Source organism: Onychostoma macrolepis, chromosome 01 (assembly GCF_012432095.1).
Source record: "Onychostoma macrolepis isolate SWU-2019 chromosome 01, ASM1243209v1, whole genome shotgun sequence".
Taxonomy (NCBI): Eukaryota; Metazoa; Chordata; class Actinopteri; order Cypriniformes; family Cyprinidae; genus Onychostoma; species Onychostoma macrolepis.
Genome location: NC_081155.1, coordinates 24,439,680 through 24,451,911, shown reverse-complemented (window position 1 = coordinate 24,451,911; position 12,232 = coordinate 24,439,680). Strand labels below are relative to the sequence as shown.

The 12,232-nt window shown below is 35.0% G+C and overlaps 1 long non-coding RNA gene across 1 annotated transcript; it reads left to right on the top strand.

Moving 5' to 3' along the window:
* The first annotated feature begins 879 nt into the window (after positions 1-879).
* Positions 880-3,660, top strand: LOC131546978 (uncharacterized). Its single transcript, XR_009272819.1, has 4 exons — positions 880-1,114; positions 1,472-1,525; positions 1,726-1,847; positions 2,654-3,660. It is a non-coding gene; the product is annotated as an uncharacterized LOC131546978 (long non-coding RNA).
* Positions 3,661-12,232: the final 8,572 nt, after the last annotated feature.

Here is a 12,232-nt window from a genome sequence, read left to right as displayed (position 1 = left end):
AATTCATGTTTCTTTATCTATTTGTACTTTTTATTATTTTTACCTGTCTAAAATAGAACTCTCCATTTTAGAAATATTGTTTTTCAACCCCATCCACCTTACTCACCCATCCAACATGTCAGTCACAAATATATGTTGATTGCTAGAAACCACAAATATAATCTAGTATAATAATTTTAAATAGCCTAATGTGTAAACATACATAAAGCATGGTTCAGCCCAAAGAACCCTTTTGTGGTGAAAAGGGTTCTTTCTCCTTATATAGAACCTTTTTGGCATAAAGGGTTCTTTTGAGTTGAGTAAAGAACCCTAGGGTTCTATATAGAATCCCAAAGAACCTTTTTTTTTTTTTTCTAAGAGTGTATGTAAAGGAGCATGCCCTATTGTAATTAATGTAAATATGGTTGCAAAAGCAGATCTACACTGTAAAAAAAGTCCGTAAAAATACAGTACAATATACCGTAATAATTTGAAGGAATTTTCCGTATTTGGTTTTTACAGGTGTTTTTCCGTATTTTTTATATTACGCTTTGCATTGTGGGAACAAGAAGCAGAAGCTCAGTCGATTATCGGCGCGAAAACAGTGCTAGAGCAGGCGCCGTTATTCACGGAGATATCGGTCAAAATTTCTTTTTAAAGTCGTATTTCGGGTTTGGGGAACTGTTCTTACACTTCCGTGGTAAATTAGTTTTTGTTAAATGTAACTTGTTTGGCAAATGAATGTCGGAGCCGTCATATTCAACATTTTCAGCACACCGTCACATCTTACTCGACCTGGAGGTAAGTTACTTGTTACAGTGTTCTCACTTTTAGTTTTATAATTAAAAGTTAATTAACTTTTTTAATTGTTGTTGCGGTGTATTTGTTACTAAAGCATCGGCATATTAACGTTACTGAGGTGAAGTTGCAGCTGTAAGAACCTTAAATCTGAGGTAACGTTACAACTGTGTTTAGAGCGCTTTATGCCTTCAACAGGAGCTGGCAGAGTAATTGTCAAGAAAAGAAGACACCATTTACGATTTTATTTTTTTTATTTTTTTTAAGAGATAAGACTAGGTGAAGATCTGACATCGCAGAATTCTTCAAGGATAACACGCCTTTTCTGCCAAACGAGGTAGGTTTAGACTTTTTATTGTCTTGTTTATGTTAAACACACACACGAGAAGTTAATTCGGTAACGTTACTGGCACAACAGCATGTCATGCACGCGCAGAGATTGCTGCTTTATTATTATTATTTTTTTTATTTCAGACAGCGCATCAGTAGCGCACCGAGTTCTTTCTCGCACTTACAGGGACAAAAGCACACAGAATTGTGTAAAAATGACCATTTTTGGCGAGTGACAGTCTTAAATAAGTTAATGTCTTGACTGTTGTAAAGAGTTGGGATGTGTCAGATGTGAGTCATGTTTTAAAGGGACAGCAGTTCATGAGATTCATGGTGTTTCTTTTGTTTTCTTTTCTAATGACAGGTCTAATTGCTGCTGTACTGTACACCCCAAGCAACCCCTGCATTCTTATCATGGGTTTGTATTCTGTTTTATTTATCAACTGTTTTTATTTTATTTACCATTAGGCCTGTTCAATACTGACAAAAAATTAGTCATTGAGTCATTTATTCAGTTGACTTTTGTTTGTGTAGGAAAGATTTAATCAATGTTTGGAGTGGTTTTCTGAATTCACCATGTGTTTTTTATAATTTCTTATTTGTTACTGGTGATTCCAGATTGCTGTCATTCAAGGAGTTATCATTTCCTCCCATTGTGGCTGAGCTACACATTCTCTTTGTTTTATTTTAAACATAAAAAATCCAGAGGAGATGGCACCTATGCTGGAATCCATACAATTGTAAGGAATTTGTGTAATGAGACTGTGTATTAAGCATTTTATTGTGTTGCTGTTTAGTTGAAAATAATCAAAGGGTTAGTTCACCCAAAAATGAAAATTCTGTCATTAATCACTCGCCCACAAGTCATTCCAAACCCATAAGACCTTCATTCATTTTTGCAACACAAATTAAGATATTTTTGATTAAATCTGAGAGCTTTCTGACCCTCCATAGACAGCAAGGGTCCTTACATGATCAAGTCACAGAAACGTAGTATAAGGACATCGTTAAAATGGTCCATGTGACATCAGTGGTTCAACTGTAATTTTACGACGCTATGAGAATACTTTTTGTGCGCAAAGACAACAAAAATAACTTTATTCAATGATTTCTCCTCTCCTGGGAGAGTCTGCTGCCATTAACGAGAGTACCACAACGCATGCGTGTGCGTTCATTTGCCAGTAAACAAAGTGCAGCGTCAGCACCACCGTGGGTCAGAGAGCTCTCGGATTTCATCAGAAATATCTTAATTTGTGTTCTGAAGATGAACGAAGGTCTTACGGGTTTGGAACGACATGAGGGTGAATAATTAATGATAGTTCACCCAAAAATGATAATTCTATCTCTTTAAGTATATCGTAAAACATTGTTGACAAGATCACATGACAGATGCAATTGGAGACCACTGGAAATGCAAGTTTAGCATTTTATAAACAATGTTTGAACTGGAAAGTATTTGGAATAGCAGCTGATAATTCAATCTCAACCTGTTCTGCATGTTACTCTGTACTTCACTTTCATTCATTTAGTTTCTTGTCATTTCCAGTCTTCCTGTGAAGAAATCCTGAACGAGGGTCAAAGGTTGAGATGATGGGAACCTACGCTTCCAAGACTTTGAGAATCCATGTACAATTTGAGCTTTTTTCAAATCTCAACATGGAACTTGGACTGAACATGCAGAAAAAAAGGGAAAAAAGTAGTTTCCACAAACTGGCACATGGCAAGAGATACTAAAAGCACACAAGTTTAGTTTAGTATAGTTGTATAGTATAGTTTCACATTGAAATGTGAGGCATGAGTGCATGAATCTTTGTTTTTTTATTTTCAAATGCTGTACAAGAAAGTATTTTTTGCAGTACCATGTCAATTGTAGATGCAGATAATTTAGCATGAATTAGAGGTTAGTAATCTAACTTAAAGGGTTAGTTCACACAAAATGTTATATGAAAAATCTTGTTCCAATCCTGTTAGACTTTTTTTCATTTTTGGAACACTAATGAAGATCCTTTATAATGAAATCTGACAGCTATACCTTATTGGACCTTGAAATGGTAGTTGTCAATGGAGGGACAGAAAGCACAGAGATTTAATTAAAAATACTCTTTGTTTGTGTTCCAAAGATGAATGAAAATCTTACGGATTTGGAACGGTATGAGAGTGAGTAACTGATGACAGAATTCACATTTTTGGGTGAACTGTCCTTTTAAATAATATTGTGTTCTTCTATAGGTTAAATGGTATAAACACTGGAACGTTTCACTTGACTATTGACTGTAAGTCTGTAGCAGTTGTTATTAATGACAGCCCTGTCTTTGTATTAATTTTTTTCCCCCATGTATTTGAAAATAAGTTTATCTTTGTGACAACTATTTGGTGCAACACCAATATTGTACATGTCAAGTACCTGCTCATGTTTTCTTTTATCTGCATTTTGCTGTTTAAAACTAAAAAGTGTTCCACAATACAAGCATTTTCAATGGTCCTTTACACATTGTTAAATTAATTGATGTAATAATATTTTTGTCTTCACCTGTTTAAGGCAAATAAAAGCTACTGAACACACTTTTAAGAATGTTTACATGAGGTAAAAATAAACCATGTTCAATTTGTATATATTGCGCTGGATTTATTTGCTAAAAGATAGGCCTATGCTATAATTTTTTAGAAATTTCTGCATTAAGGATTGTCCGTTTATGGTACAGAAGAAAATGTAAATCTACAGAATTTTCCGTTTTAATGTGGAAGGAAATGTCCGTAAATTTAACAGAAAATGTCCTGGTAATTTTCTGCCAGTACATTATCCGTTTTTTTACGGAATTTTTTTTTACAGTGTACAGAGATGAGAGCTTTAGATGAGGAAAGAGTTTGGCAGAAAGGCCTATTTGTGCTTTGTAAGCACTCTCAGAAATAAAGGTACAAAAGCTGTCAAAAGGTACCTTTTCAAAAGGTACATGTTTGTACCTAAAGGGTCCATTTTGGTACTTTAAAGGTACATATTAGTACTTAAAGTGTACATATTTTAACCTAATAGGTACAAAAGTGTACCTTTTGAAAAGGTACCGCCCCAGTGACGGCTTTTGTACCTTTATTTCTGAGAGTGAGGATGTGCAAGTTATTGATAATGTCAGTGTTTATCGATATACTGTAAGATGATTGTGAACACTGCTTCCATAAACAGTTCAAAGAAACTTATGCAAGCTCAGCCAACAAACCATTGTACTTCATCACATATTGATTAAACTATAAATTCATTCAGAATTCAGAAAGTATAGTTCTGCTTTTATGCTGGCATTTCCTCTAAGAAGACAAGAGAGTTTTTCTTTGTTGAAGAACTTTTTATACAGTGAGGAAAATAAGTATTTGAACACCCTGCTATTTTGCAAGTTCTCCCACTTAGAAATCATGGAGGGGTCTGAAATTGTCATCGTAGGTGCATGTCCACTGTGAGAGACATAATCTAAAAAAAAAAATCCAGAAATCACAATGTATGATTTTTTAACTATTTATTTGTATGATACAGCTGCAAATAAGTATTTGAACACCTGAGAAAATCAATGTTAATATTTGGTACAGTAGCCTTTGTTTGCAATTACAGAGGTCAAAGCGTTTCCTGTAGTTTTTCACCAGGTTTGCACACACTGCAGGAGGGATTTTGGCCCACCTCCACACAGATCTTCTCTAGATCAGTCAGGTTTCTGGCCTGTCGCTGAGAAACACGGAGTTTGAGCTCCTCCAAAGATTCTCTATTGGGTTTAGGTCTGGAGACTGGCTAGGCCACGCCAGAACCTTGATATGCTTCTTACAGAGCCACTCCTTGGTTATCCTGGCTGTGTGCTTGGTCATTGTCATGTTGGAAGACCCAGCCTCGACCCATCTTCAATGCTCTAACTGAGGGAAGGAGGTTGTTCCCCAAAATCTCGCAATACATGGCCCCGGTCATCCTCTCCTTAATACAGTGCAGTCGCCCTGTCCCATGTGCAGAAAAACACCCCCAAAGCATGATGCTACCACCCCCATGCTTCACAGTAGGGATGGTGTTCTTGGGATGGTACTCATCATTCTTCTTCCTCCAAACACGTTTAGTGGAATTATGACCAAAAAGTTCTATTTTGGTCTCATCTGACCACATGACTTTCTCCCATGGGTCCTCTGGATCATCCAAATGGTCATTGGCAAACTTAAGTCAGGCCTGGTTTAAGCAGGGGAACCTTCCATGCCATGCATGATTTCAAACCATGACGTCTTCGTGTATTACCAACAGTAACCTTGGAAACAGTGGTCCCAGCTCTTTTCAGGTCATTGACCAGCTCCTCCCGTGTAGTTCTGGGCTGATTTCTCACCTTTCTTAGGATCATTGAGACCCCACGAGGTGAGATCTTGCATGGAGCCCCAGTCCGAGGGAGATTGACAGTCATGTTTAGCTTCTTCCATTTTCTTATGATTGCTCCAACAGTGGACCTTTTTTCACCAAGCTGCTTGGCAATTTCCCCGTAGCCCTTTCCAGCCTTGTGAAGGTGTACAATTTTGTCTCTAGTGTCTTTGGACAGCTCTTTGGTCTTGGCCATGTTAGTAGTTGGATTCTTACTGATTGTATGGGGTGGACAGGTGTCTTTATGCAGATAACGACCTCAAACAGGTGCATCTAATTTAGGATAATAAATGGAGTGGAGGTGGACATTTTAAAGGCAGACTAACAGGTCTTTGAGGGTCAGAATTCTAGCTGATAGACAGGTGTTCAAATACTTATTTGCAGCTGTATCATACAAATAAATAGTTAAAAAATCATACATTGTGATTTCTGGATTTTTTTTTTTAGATTATGTCTCTCACAGTGGACATGCACCTACGATGACAATTTCAGACCCCTCCATGATTTCTAAGTGGGAGAACTTGCAAAATAGCAGGGTGTTCAAATACTTATTTTCCTCACTGTATAGACAATGAAAATAAAGTCATTTTGGGGTATTATGTGATAATTTACTATCATGATATTATGGTAGATGTTTCAACATTGATCGTATTTGGACGGCTCTTAACAGCATAAAATAGACTTGAAATACACCAGCTGAACAACTGTCATTAAGATGAATGAGAATGCTAATAGATATCTCTCTTCAGATATATTAGAGTTCTTTGAATATATATCTGTGGCATATATGTTGTCCATAGTGCATTTTGTAAATGCTACATAGATAAATCTTTTTAAACTAGGTATGCAAATCGGAGCATGTTAAAGTGCAATAAAAAGTAACTTAATTTTACAGTGTCCTTGCCACACATGTTGCACATGCTATATAAATAACAGTAAATTATATATAATCACATGCAAATAACTGTAATCATAACCCTAACCCTACTAAGTGTATGTCGTTTATTAATATTGCTCAGTATGTAATTGTATAAGTGTAACATGGACACCTTAAAATAAAGACAACCATTCATTCATTCATTCATTCATTCATTCATTCCATCCACTCACTCACTCAATCAATCAATCAATCAATCAATCAGTCAGTCAATTACTCACTCACTCACTCACTCACTCACTCAGATTTGATTCATATGCCACTTACAAGCAAATGACACAAAGGTTAAAATTAACAAAGGATCAATGAGTGAGACAAAAAGATTTAAAAATAACAAATTAAATGACAAAAAAATTTATAACAATAAACATATATATATATATATATATATATATATATATATATATATATATATAAAATAGATCACACAAAATTTAGATGGATATAATGATGGAAAAACAGTACTAAAATGCAATAAAGTAAAACTACTAGCCAGCGATAGCACGATTACATAGCATGATTACATGATAAATGTTTGCAACCTCATAATTTAATTTGCTGGCAAAAAGTGAAAGCTAGAAGAGACTGACACTATCATTTGCACACTAATTGCTCTGTGATTAAAATAACTTAAAACAACACTACATTTTATCATTTAAGTAAATGTCTGAGCAAATTAAAATGGATTGCATATAGTACAATATGTAACAGAATGTTCTGGAATTGGCATTGGCTCATTTTTGGGAGTGAAAAGGCTCAGTGCGTTGACCCTTACCCAACAGTAAGGGTCTTCCCCCTGGTGGACTGAGGTTTAAATGGGCTTCAGGTGGCATAGCACAGATATTAGCAAACAGACAGAATAACACTCTCTGTATCTTTATACTGGTGCAAAAATGCACTGAATACAAGGCGAAAATAATGCACATTTATGATTGAAGTTCTGATTATGTAATATGTCGTGATATTGAAATATGCTGAAACTATAAGCTCCATGAGAATAAATCTCTGCAGATGCACACAGACAGAAAATGAGAATGAGAGGATATGCAAAGAGAGAGAGAGATAAAGTGTGCAAAAATGCACAAGGGCAAATGGCTTGGAACATCACTTGTTGCTAAGTGATGACGAACTGCAGCCCTGAACAGACCCATCCTCTGAATGTGCTGTTATTTTTCTGAAGTGGCATCAATGCAAATACAAAGCGCAATTACAAAGGTTGGAATCTGTAAGATGTACACCCTCATCACACAAAGTGCACAGATATTTATTTATTTATTTTTGTATTTTTATTTGTATTTTATCCTTAGTAAACTAGCAGTCAGTCTTCAAATAATCCCTTATTTAGTGGTTAACTGACACAAAGAAAAACAAAGCTTTTCTTTAAAGGTACTTGGAAATCCACATAGCTGCATAGGTTGTTATTTACTATGGCTCAATCATGCTGTTTAAAGAAAGGACACACTGACATTCTGACAGAGCAAAAAGAACATGATGTGCGAGCAGGACATTTAAAACAACATTACAATTATTTAAGCTTTAATTAAAGACTTTAGTTATTTGCTTGTTTTGTGCAGCTCAGTTTTCTGCAGTAATCGCTGTGAAAGAAAAGTGAGAAGAAAAGAAAATGCATTATTGATTTGGAATAAATAACTTACTAAGACTGGTCCTGCTGGCCAGAAACAACAGCATATGTCTAGTCAAATAGCACTGAAAAAGTATTTATGGGAGAATGTAGATACAAACAGGACTTCCAAAGCCATAATACAGGTTTAAAATTTTAAAATCTCAGTTTTAACATTTGCTGAATAATTTATATTTTCAAAAACTAGACAGACTCACCAGGAAACATGAAGATTAAAGGGATAGTTCACCCAAAAATGAAAATTCTGTCATCATTTACTCACCCTCAAGTAGTTCCAAATCTGTATGAATTCTTTGTTCTGCCGAACACAAAGGAAGATAGTTTGAAGAAAGTTTGTAACCAGGCTGTTTTGGGGCAACATTGACTTCCATAGTAGGAAAAAAAAAAAATACTGTGGAAGTCAATGGTGCCCCAGAACTGCTCTGTTTCCCACATTCTTCAGAATATCTTCCTTTGTGTTCAGCAGAACAAAGACATTCATACAGGTTTGGAACTACTTGAGGGTGAGTAAATGATGACAGAATTTTCATTTTTGGATGAACTATCCCTTTAACTAAAATATTGTCTGCAAACTGCGAGAGATATTGATATTCTGTATTAGGTATAAGCATGAACTCTGCTGAAGCATCATATTAGTGATTTAATCAGAGATCAGGGGAAAGAGAGTATCTCTCTCATTCATTCCCTCTGTATTTTCTTTCCCCCTGCTGCCAACAGATCTTACATTTCTTTCAATTCCTAAAACTACATGCCAGATCAAATTAGCCTTTTTAAAAGTATATAGGAGATATATTTTAAAAAAATCTTTAGAACCTTATAAATGCAAAAAATATGTCAAAAGCAATTCAAGCATTTCCCTGAAATGATTAAAAGTATGCTGTCCAAACCTCACTGCTCCTTTTTGAACAAATACAATGCTCATTTTTGCTGTCATGAAGCAAAGTGGAATTTTTTTTTTTTTTTTCTTTCACATGACTTATTCTGCTCAAAACTGCCATTAGTGATATTAAAAATAAGCTCTGATGAATTAGTACCTGAAAGTTAAGATTTTTGAAAATTAATTTGTCTTAAACATCAATTTAATATAGTGTCAAACAAAACAATAAAAAGCAATTATTCAGCCATGGGCTAAGTTAAGTAATTATTATGTGGTTTTAAATAAATACTCAAATAAATTGTTTAATTTAGTTTCATTGCCATAAAGGCTATAACAATTAAAAGTTATATAGAATGGATTCACTTTTTTAACACTCTGTTAAAAACCCTAAGGGTACTACTAATTTACCACTACCTCAGCTGCAATCCACTAACTACACTTTATAGCCAAAATAAAGACCATTCAAACATAGTAAATATTTATGCATGTGCTGAGGCATGTAAATGTAGCATATAATGTTAAGTGCATTTAATACTATTGCATTTTGTAAACACCTTCCTTTATAACAATAATAAACGTCACCAGTGATGCATCAATACAGTCTCCATAGACTCAAGCATGTGTGAATATGTGTCAATGACTAAGCCCTTTCGCTAGCCTGTCAGGGTCACCTTTTTTCTTCCCATCACATCTTGAGTGTGGCCCAAAGCTGATGTCTCATGGTTAGGCAACTGTTAGGATCTAGTGTCTCATAAAGCAGTGTTATATAAACCCAGCTTCTGTGGGAGACATTGAGCCTTGGCTGTGAAAAAGAGCGTGACTAGCTGCACAGGTTTCCATTCAAAAAATGTACAATAGGACAGAAGATTTATTAGTAGATACTGCAATTGTACAGTTCACGCTCTCAGAGTTGGCACGAAAAATTATGGAAATGTGGGACTCATTTGGCAGTATTTTTACCACAAAGAATGAAGTTTAAAAATAAATAAAAATTAAAAGGATAGTTCACCAAAAATGGACAAAAACAGTTAAAAACTATCTTCAAAAGACATAGATTTAAGCGTTAATGAATATTGTGACATTTTTAATTTAGATGCATGCATTAGCTTACATTAGTACACTTTGTTCACAAGTTGTTTCATACTGTTGTGACCTCAGTGCTTTTCCATAATTCATTAGCACATTGAATTTGCATAGAAGCCAGTCGCTGTATTGCTGTGATGCAATGGTTCAGTAGAGGATCCGTCATTGCTCTAGACAATTTAAGTCTGTGACAAGTTGAGGATTTTCCTCAATCTTACGAAAATACTGTATCTCGAATCTGTGTGGGCTTATATCTATTCCTATCAAAGAAATCCCTGAGGTTCTCCTGACTGCATGAATTGCATTTAAATTTATGTCGGTTTAGAAAAAAAAAAAAAAAGTACAAAAAAAGCCCTTGAGCTGACATTTTGACAGCAGCCCTCTTTCTTATCTTAATTCTTTGAGGGTTATCTGTCAGTCATATTCGCTCAGGTGCTGAGGGTGGGACTAGTTCTCTTGTATTGGTTAAATGTCATTTTCATGTCCCAGTACTGCCTGAAGACAGACTTAACCTCTACTTTCTGTTACTTAAATTGTAAGTTTCCCTATGATTCGACAGCAAAAAAATAAAAAATAAAATAAAATACTAAGACTATTTTGAGATGCATACTAGCTTGCATGTCAAACACAAGTTGGTGCCTTTTGATGGCCTTTATTTGATTTAGAATAAAACTGAGGAGACATATAGCATCACCATGCACACCAGTGCCAGATCTATTTGATTTGTTTGGCAATGAAGATCGCAGATTTAATATAAGTTTGGCAAGTATTTTTGGAGATTTCGCTTGAAACTGACTGAAAATATCTGCCAGAGTGTGTTTCCAAGATGACCACAGACAGAACTCTTCTTGGATGGTGTGGTGGAGTGTTTTTTTTTTTTTTTTTTATGATAATTTATTTTTTTAATGATTTTTTTTATTATTATTATATAAGTATGACTCAGTTTTACATAACTTAGCTATGACTTAACTCTCCAAATTCCTCCTCTGCTCAGAAATACCATATTTCATATTTCATTTATTTTCTGCTTTTTGGTCATAGCTAGAATAGATTTAGTGAAGCACACTTTTGATCACCGAGATATTTTCCCACCCATCTGCTGGAGCCTCTAGCAGCATAAAATCTATAACTACCACCTAAAAAGGCCTAGTTGCAAAGAATGATTTCATAGGTGGAAATATTCTTAAAATCATCTTTGTGATCATCCCACATGCCCACCTGAAAACATTGTTGTCTCAAGAAGAATAAAGTATGCTCAATATTTTGGATTTCCATGCCATGTGAATTCTTTAATTTCTGATTATTCAGACAGGTATATGCAACAAAGCTGAATGCATTCTTGTCACACATCCTCAGTCACACTGTAAAATAATCTACAATACTCCTGTCCACAGTTCCATTGCTTCATTACCCTAGTAAAAGTAATACATTTCAAATATACTTATATAAGTATAGCTCAAATCTATTAAAATATTTTCTGACATTTCACTTGAGACTTACTGGTATAAAAAATATAATTAAACTGTTTGGAGTACTAATGTATGTATGTTTACCAGGACAGAGACAATATAGGTTTAGACCTTAAGCTGGTCTTGTTTTTGAGAAAGAAAGAAAAAAAATCATACAAAATTCATCTTTGAAATAACTCGAGAGAGTTCAGTTTTTTGGACTTCCATAGTATTATTTCTTTATTTGTTTGAGCTATTGAAGTTAATTGGGACCATTGTCCCAACATTATTAAAAATACTTTATTTTGTGTTCAACACAATAAAAGAAACTCATACCGGTTTGGAACAGCTTTAAGGTAAAGTAAATAATGACAGATTCTTTATTTTTTGTGTCAACTATCCCTTTAAGTTCAAAATCAAGAAACATTCCTTTTCTTGACAACATCGCAAATGGCAAGACCATCGTCAAACTCAGCATCTTCAGAGCCTACTGCAGACTCCCCTGATAATGGGTGCCAGGAGCTATATTTCACCATCCTGAACAACACGGAACTTCAAAGCCGAACACAGCTAACTATACTGCCTATCTCGGTTCAATAGCTACCAATTTTGCTGAATTAAGATGACACAATGCATCGTTATCCTTTACTGTTCAGAACTTTGAAACCAATATGTATCCCCAAAACTTTCCAAACATTAGAACGTCTAGTTTCATGAGACTATAATTATTTTCTTTAGTCTTGCTGTCATATGCCAACACTCACCTAAC